This window comes from Macrobrachium nipponense, chromosome 42 (genome assembly GCF_015104395.2).
Source record: "Macrobrachium nipponense isolate FS-2020 chromosome 42, ASM1510439v2, whole genome shotgun sequence".
Lineage (NCBI taxonomy): Eukaryota > Metazoa > Arthropoda > Malacostraca > Decapoda > Palaemonidae > Macrobrachium > Macrobrachium nipponense.
Genome location: NC_061103.1, coordinates 2,357,746 through 2,372,764, shown reverse-complemented (window position 1 = coordinate 2,372,764; position 15,019 = coordinate 2,357,746). Strand labels below are relative to the sequence as shown.

The window sequence follows — 15,019 nt, the reverse complement described above, 5'->3', positions numbered from 1 at the left end:
TAAAATTCAGTCATTATTCATTTCATAAATGAAGAATTTAATTATTTCTTGAAAATACACTACAACAGCCTACTTGGAGCAGTCATGATACTGGGAAGGGTTCCGTCATGCAAAAAATGACAAAACTGGAATGCACCAACTGCTGCTCTGTATTACATAGTCATACATTCTGAGGTTGATTCTGAAATTAATATGGATTACAATATCACAGAGGGCGTCGATCCTTGTTGATGTACATCGGAGACTCTAGCTGAACTGTGACTGAAATTTAAATGCTTTTGCTCGTGCGCTTGCAATTCTTCAATTTATAAGTTTGTCTTTTTATTTTCTCTACTATCATCAGCAGTTTTTGTTGTTTTACACTCAGCGCCTTCTACTGCGATTAATTTCTCTGGTTTTATCTATTTATTGATCTCCTTTTTTAAAGCTGTGTAACCCTTTCAATTAAAATTTGACACTTGTTAACTTGGCTTGCATTCCAGTAAAAGTTTTACACTTCCTTCATTATTCCTGAATTCATGGCACTCATACATATTTTAATTATTGTATTTTGCACTTTCATAATTTTTTCCCATAAAGTATGTTAGGAAATATAAATTCTTCGACCAAATAGACTGTTGTGAGTGCTTACAAGAATTTACTTGATTATTATCACAAATAATGCTCCTTAATAAACAGTATATAAAAAAATGAGGTTTTTTTATATATGTTTTAAAGCTATTTATCATCATAATCCTTTCACATATGAGCTAAACTTGAAAATGTCATGATTAACTAATATATGTTTTAATTGAACTGTCCAGGGAGCCAGAAACTTTTCCAAATTTTAGAATTATTGAAAGTAAAATTCACGTTGGAATTACGCAAGTATATTTTTCACTGAAGACCTTTTCTTCATCAACTGAAAGTTGAACCTTTACAGAACTTGCGCATGATACAGTTTATGCCATCGAAAACCCATGGGCATGGATCTCTTCAATGATTGCTCGGCACTTCTTCATCCACAAATAGCATAGCTTTCATTACTCTTCACGCTAAATATTTTCGTATTTGAGTGCACCATTTCGAGATGCCGTGCAACTTTGCTTTCAGTTTCACTCCTCTAAAGAGACAAATTCATTTGAACGAATTACAAGTCTAATGTAAAATATTGTATAATCAGCACCTTATATTTTTGACATATTATGATTCTTCCCATGGGAAATTAAATGGCCCTGACATACTCAGGAATAAAGAAAGTGACTAGGAAGTGAAGTAGTGGAAAACAAATTAAAAGGTCTCTAAGGAACTTCGTGGATTAGGCCTAATCTAACCTAAACCTAACTGTACAAATATCTAATAAATGAAATGACCACAGGAAAAGCCCAGGAATACAGCACGACGTTCCGAGGTTAAGGTGCTTTTCAATTATATTCATTAGAAATTATTACCAAGGTTACGATGCATGTTTCAGGGTTATGATGCTACAATGCTGATCTGGCAGAAGATATATGACGCCAAAAATGCAAAATAATCAATATTTGAAGGATTTTGGATGAAAAATGCAATAAGAATGCAGTTTACATAGTCTTGAATGCACCCAAAGCATTAAAAGTAAGGTGTTCATAGGATTTTTTACGATGTTCCGGCTTACGACGATTTTCCGCTTACAACGCTTCTCAAGAACGGAACCCCCGTCGTAACCCAGGGACTGCCTGTAATGAAAATGTATAGTGTAGAAAAAGATATGTGATGATGCATGAACACCAAATAAATGTAAAAATGTCAAATTGATCAATAATTAACCACGAAAAGTATCGTAGGGATGTTTCAGTCCAGGTTGGTTGATGGGAACATTTTTGAGGTGTGCAACGTATGTTTGGAAGTTTGACATCAAAATGATTAACATTTCTTGAATCTGATGGATAATATCCATCTTGGAATGCAGTTTTTGCTTTTCTGGTTAAGTTCTAGTTTCATTTTTATAACCGAATTTCTTATAATATTTTCTTCAGATGACGTGTTGGTGTTCTATAAGTTGAATATTACATAAGGTAGAGTTTTAGCAACATACAGAGGAACTGTGATGATAACACATCAGTTTCGACCTTTCAGCCTTAAAAAAAAAAAACATTAACTGGAGACATTTAAACCCAACTGGATACTGAAGAGGGAGCATGACCCTCTGAAACTGTAGCGTATGTGTTTCTGAATACTATATTAATTCTCCAATTAGTGATATCAGATCCTCGCACTGAGTTTCAATTTAGGCATTACTTAAGACTTTGTGATGTCCCTTTTGCCCCTAGCTGTAATAATTTTCGTCACTCTTACTGTACCTCCTTTCATATTCTCTTTCTTCCATCTTACTTTCCAAACTCTCCTGACCATTCTTGTATCGTGCAAGTGTCAGGGTTTCCTCCTGTCAGGGCTGGTGATTTTTTTATTTAAAAAAAAAAAAAAAAAAAAACAAAAAAAAAAAAAAAAATCAGTTATTTATTTGATTTTTTCTTATTTATTTGATTTTTCTGATTTATTTTTATTTTTTTATTTTTTAGATGTTTATTCATCCTTTTTTTTTCTCAGTGTATTTTATGACAGAATTACTATTGATTTGTCTTTTAGGTTTCCAGTTCTGGCCTAAAGTATGTGCTTGCATTTTTTTCATATCAAAATAAATAGATGCAGCACAGTTATGGTCAAGTTTTTATTAACCTCCAACCCATATTTTTCAGTTTGTTTGCTTTCAATAAAAAAAAATTAACAATCATGATTTTTTAAATGAAAAAAAAATCATGATTTTTTAAATGAAAGGAAAGGAAAAGAAAGATAGCCTTACTGCCTTTTTTAAAAAGGAACTTATGCTCTTTCTCGCCCTTTTGTAAGATGACGTAAATTTTCTGTAAGATTAGCCACTAAATTGTCGAAGGATGGGATTGTTGAATAGTATTATATATGTCGGATTTTTTATTTTTATCATTTTTTTGTTTTCATATGTAATATTTCTCCTGTATGTCAGTAATCTCGAGGTATGGTTGTCGTTTTCGAAAAAGACAACAGAGGACTTGGTATTTTCGATATTTTCAATAACAAAGGACTTGGTATTTTCGATATTTTCATGATAAACGTATCCACTTTTTTTTTTTTTTTTTTTTTACACTAGTTGGATACTAAACTTCGAAGCGAGGAATTGCCACACTTTCAGCAAGGGCATGTTGAATATCCTCGTCGCAGTCAGCGGGCATTTCGGGTACGACCTCCCACAGGCCTCAATCGGCGCTGTGAAACCCTCCCTCATGGCTATAGTGTAACGCCACATCAGGCCATCCACGGAGCGTTTGACGGGACCGTGCAGTGGTCTGCAAAAAACAGAGAGGTTTTTTACTTGTATTGAGACTGGTATTTCTCTCTCTCTCTCTCTCTCTCTCTCTCTCTCTCTCTCTCTCGTCAATAACATAGATGTTGTAACGCCAGTTTCTTTATTGGCCACAAATCAGTGAATCAATGTTAGGTGCTTAGCTATCAGATTTTGTGCTAAAGTTGTGAAGTTGGTTATTTACTAAGTCGAGGAAATGCTCTTCGGGAGCTGTAGGATTCTGTACCGTTATCCAAGCTCTCTCTCTCTCTCTCTCTCTCTCTCTCTCTCTCTCTCTCTCTCTCTCTCTCTGTCATAAGGTATTTCAAATGAAACAGAAACGGGAAGTGAAATGTAGATCATGAAGAAGAAGAAAAAGTGTTAAGGGGGTCAAAAGTGACCTGTGGAGCCAAATTCCTCAATTATCTGTTCTTCAGAAAATGGTTCTCAATATGAAAGCAACGTCAGAAGTTGTGTAATTTTAAGGAAATAATTTGCCATAATAATTAATGACTTTAAAATCACATTTGATTTGTATCAGTCTCGTTCAGGTAACAGTTTAACTACACGATTTGAAAATAGCTTCTGGGTAACTTAAAAAGTGGTCCTGAGTTCAATGGCAAGAGGAGTCACGACCGTACCTTGTCCATGATCATAACAGAGGGATTTTCGGGGAGGGGCGGGAGGGATGGGGGTTAGGGGGCGTGTTTGGCATAGGCATACGTGCGGAGCCATCGGTAGCCCTAGGCAAGGTTCAGTCTCAGGACTGGAAAACTGGAAAGTCTCTTGACGTTTTATGATTAGAATACCATCAGGACCTCTTGGTTATATAATTCAGATGTTGAACAGTAATACAACTTGATTGAAATAGTGTTAATGCATTTTCGTAACTCGTAATCACCTGAAAAAAGAGAGGGTTTTAACCATTCAGCCAAAAGCCGTGAGGTCCAGAGAAGCGAACGAGATTCACAAGATTCATGATTATAGTCGTCGATTTGAAAAACTGTCATTATTCTTTTTGACATTAAAGGACGTTGATGAATGACTTGTCAAAATTTTGGCGAGAGGATGGATAGACAGACAAGATTTCGAAGTCTCTCTCTCTCTCTCTCTCTCTCTCTCTCTCTCTCTCTCTCTCTCTCTCTTAGGGTCGAATAGAAAAGTTAGAAATGTGAAGATTTTTGATTTGCAGGCCTCTCTCTCTCTCTCTCTCTCTCTCTCTCTCTCTCTCTCTCTCAGACAGGGTCTAAAAGTAAAGCTAGAAATGTGAAGATTTGTGATTTGCAGGCCTCTCTCTCTCTCTCTCTCTCTCTCTCTCTCTCTCTCTCTCTCTCTCTCTCTCTCTCTCTCTCTCATCATCATCATCATCCAGATTCTTGATGGAAAGTAGGACTGCATTATAATTTAATTAGAAAGGCCTAGCTGAGTCGAATGGCAATGGGTTAGCCAAGAGTAATTAATGTGTGAAAAATAGCTGAAATTATGTATGAAAATAGTTGAGTGAACTAAATCCTCAACTGAAGAAAGCAAAGAGCGAAAAGTGCAATGTCGTACCTGAGTTCCTTCAAGAAAACCTCTGCCATTGGTGAAAAGGTCTCTGGTTCTGCTGCCAGCTCACACAAGAGCCTCTCCTGACACCCCATGTGAAGAGCTGCAAGGGGAAGAACGGTCAGTTATGTTGTTTTAATGGGTCTATATACAATTTTGAGTCCACAGACCACTAATGGATTATTAATGTATCTCAGTTTTCAAATTTTACAATTATTACCTAATACTCTTGAAGGTGTGGCATAATGGGATATTCATTAATATGATAAAAAAAAAGATTTGATTTTTCTGATGAAAATTTGATAAATGTTATTTTTTTCATTGAATTTTGAGTTTCATAATTTCATTGGATGCATGGAAAACATCCGTTAGAAAATAATGTCAATATTCGGTAAGATAAGGTTATCACAGGAAAGCTATGCGAAAATATTTTTTCTTAGAAAGAGGAGTATTTTAAGATATGTTTTTGCTATATTTCTTTGATTCTATTTTTACTCGAGTTTGAAGTGCAATTTTTTTTGTAACATTAATAAGAGTGCGCTCTTGTGCAAGCATCGTTCATTTTAGGATCAATGGTAAGTCGTTTTAGTCCAGAATGTGATCGTATAACCACATTTTCAAATCTTGATTTGGTCCAACAGCTCTATGGCCTTCTGAAGTCTAGGGTCTTAGATCCTTTGCCTAAGGTAGCAATTGGGAGAACATGTGCTTTCGTTACCCTCTTTAAAAAGGTGTTTATGGAAAGTACACTGAAGAGCAGAAGTTGCTAAGTAAATTTTCATGAGAATCCTGTCCTCTCTACCACCCTCTTGTCCTTTGCATTCGTTCCCCCAAATGATTGGGCAGTGCAAATTTTAGTCTTGTTGATTTGGAAAATCTTATATCTCTCTATTGGAATGTCTGAAATTCTTACCATCGTTCTTATTGTTGGAATGTTACTTAATCTATTGGTATTAGTTTCTTTGTTGATCATTTCTCAAGTTTATGTATGATTACTATCTTTTATACTACCTCAGCTATTGTGTGGATAGTGCCGTTTATTCATTTTTTTTATCGTGTTGTCTCATGTATCTAGATTGTGTATGTTACTGTCTGTATTTTGAAATAGAGGATATTATTTTTACTTGAGCGCGGGGGGGGGGGGGGGGGGTTTTGAGGGCTTGTTACGCACTCTGTACAATGTGTTCAGTCACTTCCATTTAAGTAAGACATTTTCATGGAAGCTTGCTAGAGATGTTCATTGTTTAGGTTTGTAGAGAGAGAAGCTTTATACAATAAAAAATCGTAATGGAAATATGCCTAATAATAAGTCTATTCTTTCTTGCCACGTTCCTCTGTTGTTCTCAGATACAGAGCATCGCACTTACAGAAAGTTAGTTCCTCCCTATAGGCTTGTCACTCTCTTGGGCATTGCAATATGACATTACAAAGCGACATTCAGCTGCGTGAGACTTACCTCCAAATGCGCGAAGTATGAAGTGAGCTTTTGCAACTGCGGTGAGTAGGCTACATCCCTGTACATTGCATCTGGGGTTTCTTCATCTTCGTAGATGATATTCTTAACGCTGAGGGACCTCGCGTGCTTGTGGGAAAACGAGGGCATGGCCACAGATATGGGCAGGTTGAGGATGAAACCTGGCAACGAAAGGAGTGTGTTGTATTAGGTTCAGTGATAGAGCAGAGCTTCTGGTGGGTGGTGGTGCAGTGATGATGCTCTCTCTCTCTCTCTCTCTCTCTCTCTCTCTCTCTCTCTCGTAATGACTTCTTTATGATTTGTGTTCGAGGCTCTACATAAACAGATCTGCAGGAAAATATATATTCCATTTTTCCTGCATAGTACCTATTGAAGTTTGGATGCTCTTTGACTACTGATTAAGGTAATAACAAATAATGCGTGACACCAACGAGAACCCCCCGTTTTTTTTTTTTTATTTATTTGGTTTTCTAGTGGCGGTTTCGTCTTTGTTTAAAAATGCACAATATCATGGAAAATATTGGGAACTTGATATTTGATCGAGGGGAAAAAATGATATATTATTCCTTACCAAGTGTATCCCGTGGGGGGATACACTTGGTAAGGCCCCTAGCTCCAACCATTTTCATTCCTTTTCCCTTACCTCCGTTCATATTCTCTTTCTTCCATCTTACTGTCCACCCTTTCCTAACAATTGTTTCATAGTGCAACTGCTTTGAGGTTTTCCTCCTGTTACACCTTTCAAACCTTTTAGTGTCCATTTCCGTTTTAGCGCCGAATGGCCATAGTTGCCCCAGTGCTTGGCATGATGCCAAAAGTCTATATGTAAATCAAAACTTACCTAGTGTGACAGGTGCGTGTATGTTATTGTACAGGTATCTCTTCTCCCGGGAAGCGTCTGAGAACGATTTCCACGAACAGGCGGTTATCAGTATGACCGCCGTCAAGAGGGGGGAGGAAGCCACCTTCCGCATCATGTAATAACCTGAAATATATAGAGAAGTTTGAGTATGGATGGACATCGATATTATTCGAGGTATATGAAGGCGGCAGCAATCGGGCCTCATCCGCTTATGGTGTATAGTGTGGATGGTTTTATAGTTTGGGACTTTTTATAGTATAAAATTTTCGCTCAACTTCCCCATGGCTGAAATACCGAATTATCATACATGCATTTACATACATACACACACATATATATATATATATATTACACAATACATATATATTTATATATATTCATACATATACGGTAAGAATTACATTATATATATAAACCAGTGACCTGGGGTCATGGCATTAGGAGGGTTCTACGTGACCAAAGCAGACCTTAGATTACGCTATGCGTTGTCTGCAGTAGCCTGATCTAGCTCTAAGCTTTGTCAACATTTTTATGTTATGATAACTTTGCACAACAACTTCCATGGGAAGCGGTTGACCTGTTAACCTACGCCGGAAACTTGTAACTTCCGAGCCGCAGACTACGTATGTGTTTTTTTATATGAATTGCTGAGATAGCTAATGTTCCGCTATCGACGCGATGCTTTAGAATGGCAGTTCCAAGCCAAGAGTCAAACATATCGGTCGTCCGACCGAGCTGCATCTCCTAGTATGGAGTTACAGAATAAAGTTGTTAACTTATGCAACTAGCCTGTTTGAATCATCTCCTCTAGACAAGAAAGAACCTCTCTACTAAGATATCCAAGGGAGATGAGAGGAACCAAACATTACTTACGGATAACAGCCGTAAGGAAAAAACAAAAAGTCTATCGCCAAGCGATTAAAGTACATTAGAAAGTGGTGGCAAGCGGGAAAAAAAACGAAAGAACATGAGAATGTGGTGGCAAAGCGGAAAAACGAAGATCATAATTAACAAGACCCATATCAGCCGACCGAAGGTCTACAAGAAACTAACTTCCACCTTCAACATCAAACGAAACAGAGGAAAACGGGATCTTCAATCAACGCAACAGTTTATGAAGACGCAACTATGTCCTTCATCGAGAGGAATACAAGCATTTAACACTGACGTTTGAGCAACAGTTATCACTTATCTTCGAGAATCTACACCGGACGAGGGCGGCATCGAACATCGACGGAAAGAAGAAAAAAACAAACACAGGGAACATCACCCCGGTTTCGCGAGCAAGGACGCAGAGTGGACAGCTATACGCAGTAGTGCAAGGACGGAGGCTGTGACGTCATCAATCTTGGACTTCTCAGAGCATCGTGCACCGAGAGACGACCGTGACGTCATCACGACTTCCGACGCGAGACGTGGACAGGAACTGTGACGTCATCCCATGTCAACAATCCTTCGCAATAAATCTGGAGCTAAGTACCATTTTTATCTATTCAGGTCTTTTCCTCAGTGAAGTGTTGTTCATCAAGAGTCGATCGTCCAGTATTCTGGGGGTGAGTTGTTCGCCATATTAATCTTCTTTCATTACAGCACTTATCTTCAACTACGAAGTTTTCGCCCGCAGATTAATTTTTTTTTCCTTTTCTCGTTGTCATTAACCATTTTCTTGCAGGAATTCTCCGTATAATATTTTATCATATTATCTGTATTTTTGTATCTTTTGGGGGATTTTCCTATTATTATAACACACTTATAAAGTACATTGCTTATGCGTTTACGTAGTGGTCGAGTGTACTCTTATAGATATTTTGATAGGATTGCAAGGAATAGAAGTGATAAGAAAAAAGTGAAAGCCGAAATGGCAACCACTCCGGCTGGCAACCCCAACGTGGTGACTCTCGTTAGCGCGAGGTCAGCGATAGTGCCTTTTCAAGGTCGGGTCAATGGGTTCCTGCCTCAAAATGTTGAGGCATGGATCTCATCTGTAGACGCTCATTTAAATGCAAAAAGCATCACAGACCCAGCAGTACAATTACAGGAAGCCAAAAGAGCTTCGTTGACTTCGCTAAAGGCGACGCAAGTGCGTATCTAAGGGGGGTTCTTCCAAGAAGCGCTTACATGGGACGAGTTCAAAAATAGGTTACGTGCCGTGTATGGGGGTGAAGAGGCTTTAGATGTAGTATTGGCATTGAGAAATATCCTTAACCAAGCCTCCATGACTCAGCTCAATGTTGTCGAGCGGCGGCTGCGCTAATTGCCGACCGGCTAAATGAATATCATGGATAGTTTATGTAACTCCGGGTGGGTTGCGGGTGCTAACATCAAAGTGAAAGATTTTATCCGTTTGATCTACTTACGTCTATCACTGTAATGTGCCTGAAGCGTTAGTACGGTGTTTTGATAAAAAATTGCAGCCCGACAGTAACGGAATTAGATGTGTATAAACAAATCAAAAAACACATGTCTAAATGTACCGACCTAGATCCTTCTTCGCTCATTCAAGTTTTTGCAAAAAAATGAGAACAAACCACAACAAGTAAATGTGGTACATAATAATAATCAAGTTGCAGGTGGGATGGTTTGTTATAACTGTAAACGACCAGGTCACATGATTTCAGACTGTCGGACGCGTTTTTCTGTTTCAAATACAAACAATAGTTCAAACTTCATTCATATAACCGTTGCTACTCGAGGAATCAACAGCAAAACGCTACAAAACGCGCAACCAGTTGCTAGTGCAAATAAAAAGAAGGTCCTCAGTACTATAAGAAGAAACAACCAAACGGAAATTCTGCACAACAGCAGAAACAAACCAAATCGTGCTTCAGGTACCTCTGTTCCTGGGCCGTCTAGCCAGAACTCGCAAGGGCAAGCGAATTTCAGGGTGTGATAAACAAAACAAATACCACGTAGTTCACTCCAAGGGGGGATGAGGGCGATGTTGGGTCATCAATATCAACATCTTTTGTATCAAATAATCAGTTTAATCATTTATCAGATCATTGTGAGACAATTGATTTTCCTATGAAACACACGGCCGAATCAAAAAAATCTGTGCAGGTTCCCGTAGATTTGCAACAAATTCATGCAATTATTAGTCAAAACGAGTTGCGACCAACCTTACATGCAGTAAATTTGGACCATAAGTCATTCACTTTGTTCTTTGATTCTGGTAGTCCACGTAATATAATATGGATTTAAGGACTCATCATTTACTCTTTTCAAATTTCCCTATAGAAAAGTCCGGAATAAGGCTCTCAGGCATTGGGAATAATGAATTAAATGTTGTGGGCGTAACTCATGTACAGTACAAGGTCGGTAAGCGCACGTTAGCCGATACCTTTGTCGTTGTACAAAACATTCATATGTATCCCGCAGTAATTATCGGATACCCGTCTATGGGCACTCTAGAAAATATTATCTTAGCACCTGCAAAACACGGCGTGTATATCAAAGGGAAATTCTATAGGTCTTCTAATACCCTAAAATCTGTTTTGGATAATAAAGAGACAGCCAGAGTTGTCACTTACATTACGGAACCAATCACCTGTCTCATGAACCAAGAAATAATACAGGCAACCCAACAGAACTCTCGCTCACCCGTAATATCAGCTTGCACGCAAACCCTCGAACCTAACGTAACTTCAAATATCTTAGTGCGTGTAAAAAGAACCTTGCCAGGATCTGAAACATTAATCCTTTCCGAAACTCTGAAAACACACGGATTATCCGTCACACAAGCCGTTTATACAGTCGGCTCACAACAGCAATGTAATATCGAAGTCTGTAATCATTTTGAATACCACTTTAGGTAATCCACAAAAATCAACATATCTTGGATGCCGAAGTTTATAAACATCGCCCATTCTTACCGTAGCTGAGATAAATCACGCTCAATCAGTCGCGGATGAAACCCTTTTGCAATCTATAAAGAACAAAATCAATAAAGATATTCAAGAAGAAGAAATTCAGCAGAAATTTTTGAATCTGTTAACTAAATATCATGATGTTTTTTCCACTACGAATGGAACTTTAGGAAAAACGGATGTCATAGAGCATCAAATCAGGCTCAAGGACAAACAGAAAGTAATCTATGTACCTTCGTACCGACTTCCTATGAAATTTCAGAATGAGATAACAGAGGAAGTAGGTAAAATGTTAAAGGAAGGAGTCATTAGGAAATCAAACAGCCCTTATAATTTTCCGTTAATAGTAGTACCGAAAAAAAGATCGAACTTGGCGGATATGCGTAGATTTTCGTCGTTTAAACGAAGAAACAATCCCCTGACAGATTCCCAGTACCATGTACCGATGATATCCTATCTTTACTAGGCCAGAATAAATATTTCACGAGCCTAGACTTACTAAAAGGATTTCATCAGATTCCGATGGAACAAGAAAGTATCCCATACACTGCCTTCAGCACAGCCAGGGGACATTATGAATTTTTGCGTATGCCTTTGGTTTACGTTGTGCTCCTATAACTTTTACTCGTATGATAAACGCCGTGTTTGGAGACTTGTTGGGAGATATCTTACATGCCTACATGGATGACTTAGTAATCTTTTCCACACATTAGAGGAGCATTTACGTAAATTGGAGTTAGTGTTACAAAGGTTAAGGCAGCATAATTTAAGGGTAAAGATAAGTAAGTGTGAATTTTTTAAAACAGAACTAGTCTATCTAGGTTTCACGGTTTCTAGTGAAGGTCTTAAAGTCGTCCACGATAAGGTGTCGGCTATCCGTAACTTTCCGATACCTACTAACGTCAAGGGAATACAGCAATTTTTAGGGTGTAGCGGATACTATAGGAGGTTCATTAGGAACTACTCCATCATAGCCGCTCCCCTAACCGATCTTATAAAAAAGGGCGTAGATTTCGTATGGTCTGAAATTCATCAACAGGCGTTCGATAAATTGAAAGATGAACTGTGTAGTTCTCCTATCTTGAAATTTCCTGACTTCAATAAGGAATTTTTCATAGCAACAGACGCCTCAGACCTAGGAGTAGGTGGGGTATTGCTTCAACAATATGATAGACAGTTTTTCCCTATAGCTTTTTATTCCACGTAACTGAGACCTTCCGAAAGTAAATGCAGTAATAGACAAGGAAGGGCTCGCTATTGTTAATTCACTCGTGCACTTTAAATTCATAATCTACGGTTATCCCGTCAAGGTTCTCACTGATCATAAGCCCCTAACCGACTTCTTTAAAGGCTTTAGTCACAGCCCCAAGCGAACTCGGTGGCACATGATCATTCAGGACTTTGGCGCGAGGATCGGGTATTTACCTGGGAAAAGCAAATATCATTGCTGACGCATTATCACGCAACCCCTCTTCATCTTGTACCGAGCCATTAGCTGAATTAATAGATATCTCAACCTCCATGCCGTTGTTAAAAACTATATCCGAACAGGAAGATCTGGGCTGGGGAGTGCTGAACTATTACAGACAGAACAAAGAAAAGATCCGCAAATAGAAAAAATCATCATGCGTTAAACGGAAATCCGAAGGAAAAAGAATACCTAAAGTATAAGCAACAGAATTATATCCTACAGGAAAATCTCCTGTGTAGATCTGGTGACGAGGAAAACCCGCAACACACCGCAGTTGAATAACAACCAGGTGGTGGTGCCTATCTCACTCATACCCACTGTCTTAAAGTGGTTGCATGAAAATCCACTGCACGGACACCCGGGTTATACCCTAATGTCACAGAAAGCCAAATCCTTATTTTATTGGCATACGATGCTCTTAAGAGATAATAAAAAAGCACATCAGCAAATTGTCGCACTTGTCAAGATACAAAGGGCACACGAAGACACCTGTCAGCCTAGGGGCTTACCCCGTGCCAAATCAACCCTTTGAAAGAGTACATTTAGATTTATTAACAGGATTTTACGAGTCAGACAGAGGAAATAAGCACCTCCTAGTAATTATAGACGCTTTGACTCGATATACAGAACTTATAGCGCGTTAAAACAAAAACCGCGGTCGAGTGCGCTAGGAAGTTTTACGAGTGCTACATTTGTAAACATGGAATTCCACACATCATTATCTCAGACTCGGGCGGGGAGTTCAATAATCATTTCCTTAACTCCTTGTGCGAATTCCTTAGTATAAAGAAAGTCAATACCATGATCTATCACCCAGAGTCTAATGGGCTAGTGGAAATAAAAAGGGCAAATCGTAAGGTTTTAAACATTTTAAGGGTCAACCTAGGGGGGGCAGATCCCAACTGGGACATTGCCATACCTGCGGTACTAAGCACACTTAATCACTCGTATCACGTATCTATTAAAATGACACCGCACGAGGCACTGTACGGTATCCCCGGCCCAGAACGCCTTTCCACATCTTCAAATGCCTACAACTAATTTATCAAATCCTCTAAATGGATGTTATGGATGCAAGCATAAGTCGATATAATATAATTCGTAAGAATTTAGAAGAAGCTCAGATAATAATGAAAAAAAATCATGATAAAATAGCTAAGCCAACTAGAAACATATGCCGTGGGCGATCAGGTATACATACAAGTATACGTACGTAAAGGTTTTTTTTAAACTATAAACTGACACCTAAGTTTGAAGGACCGTTTAACATTTTAGAAAATTTAACGGCCAATAGAGTTAGGGTTCAAAAATGTATCCAACCCACTGAAGTGCAAATAGTCCCATTGGCACATATCAGAATCTAAAGAAAGGTAGATGGAGTGAGGGAAAAAAATGGTTGATTTATTTGAAACTTGTATAATAAATTATATATATATATCTATTAATCATATTGTATGTAAACCTATTCTTTTACGCGAGTTATTACATCTGTTTTACTCATTGCAGGTTTTCAAAAATGAATCTGTTATTGTTAGGAGTGATATTGTGTATTCAGACATCTTTGTTGTATGGAAAGAGTGCTAGGACTAAAGACATAGAATTTAATCATGGCTCGATTATCGAGAGAATCGATGATGTATTTATCGTGTCAAGTAATATTGTTATCGAGGTAGATATGCATGCCATTTTCTTACCTGAAGATGACGTCCTTAACTTAAAGAATGACCTGATGAGGTTTGGTATTTCCCTTAAGGAAATGCATGAACGTAATTTTCATGCTAACTCAGAGATTTCACTAGCTCAAACGCTAAGCGTCGCGGAAATGTTGTCTTATGACAAATACAAAATAAAACCGCCGAGGCAGAAGAACTCGCTCGTGACCTGCTGATGTGGTCTGTGCGGCACAATACTGTTGAGCGTCGCAACCCGCTTATTCTAGCTGGACTAAACATCTTAGGATCAGTTGCGAATCTAGGCTTAGGAATCTCAAATCGCCTCAAGATAAATAATCAAAATAAAAGAATTGAGTTTTGCAACACAAAACAAAAGGAACTGGCCTTATCAGAACTTCGCAGCCAGTTATCTTCGATCAATCAAATAATGAATATCGTTAATGAACATTCAATAATATCGATCAGGTCATGGAAGTTCAACATTTGCTGGCTACTTTAGCTTACTATAGTTCGAAAATAGATCATATCCGTGTGAAAATATCACATTTTATTGAAAAGTCAAAAGATTACGTAGAAGCAATTACGTTAGCAACAAAGGGTGTGTTATCTCCTCACCTCATGCCTATTAAAGATTTGACGTTAACTTTGGAAAACGGACGGGAGAAGCTAGGTTATATTCCTTTATTGGATGCCCATAAAGTAGAATTCTATTATAGCCTAATATCAGTGCAGCGTTGAAAATTATAGAATTATGATCACGATTCCTTTTGATTCTTCCGATGCTTGGCAAT

The 15,019-nt window shown here is 38.2% G+C and overlaps 1 long non-coding RNA gene across 1 annotated transcript in view; it reads right to left on the bottom strand.

Moving 5' to 3' along the window:
• Window positions 1–6,344: 6,344 nt before the first annotated feature.
• LOC135213257 (uncharacterized) overlaps window positions 6,345–15,019 on the bottom strand; it is a 37,414-nt gene continuing 28,739 nt past the window's right edge. The window contains exons 2-3 of the long non-coding RNA XR_010314101.1: window positions 7,198–7,341; window positions 6,345–6,517 (exon numbers count right to left, since the gene is read on the bottom strand). This is a non-coding gene — a long non-coding RNA (uncharacterized LOC135213257). The remainder of the gene's footprint in view (window positions 6,518–7,197; window positions 7,342–15,019) is intronic.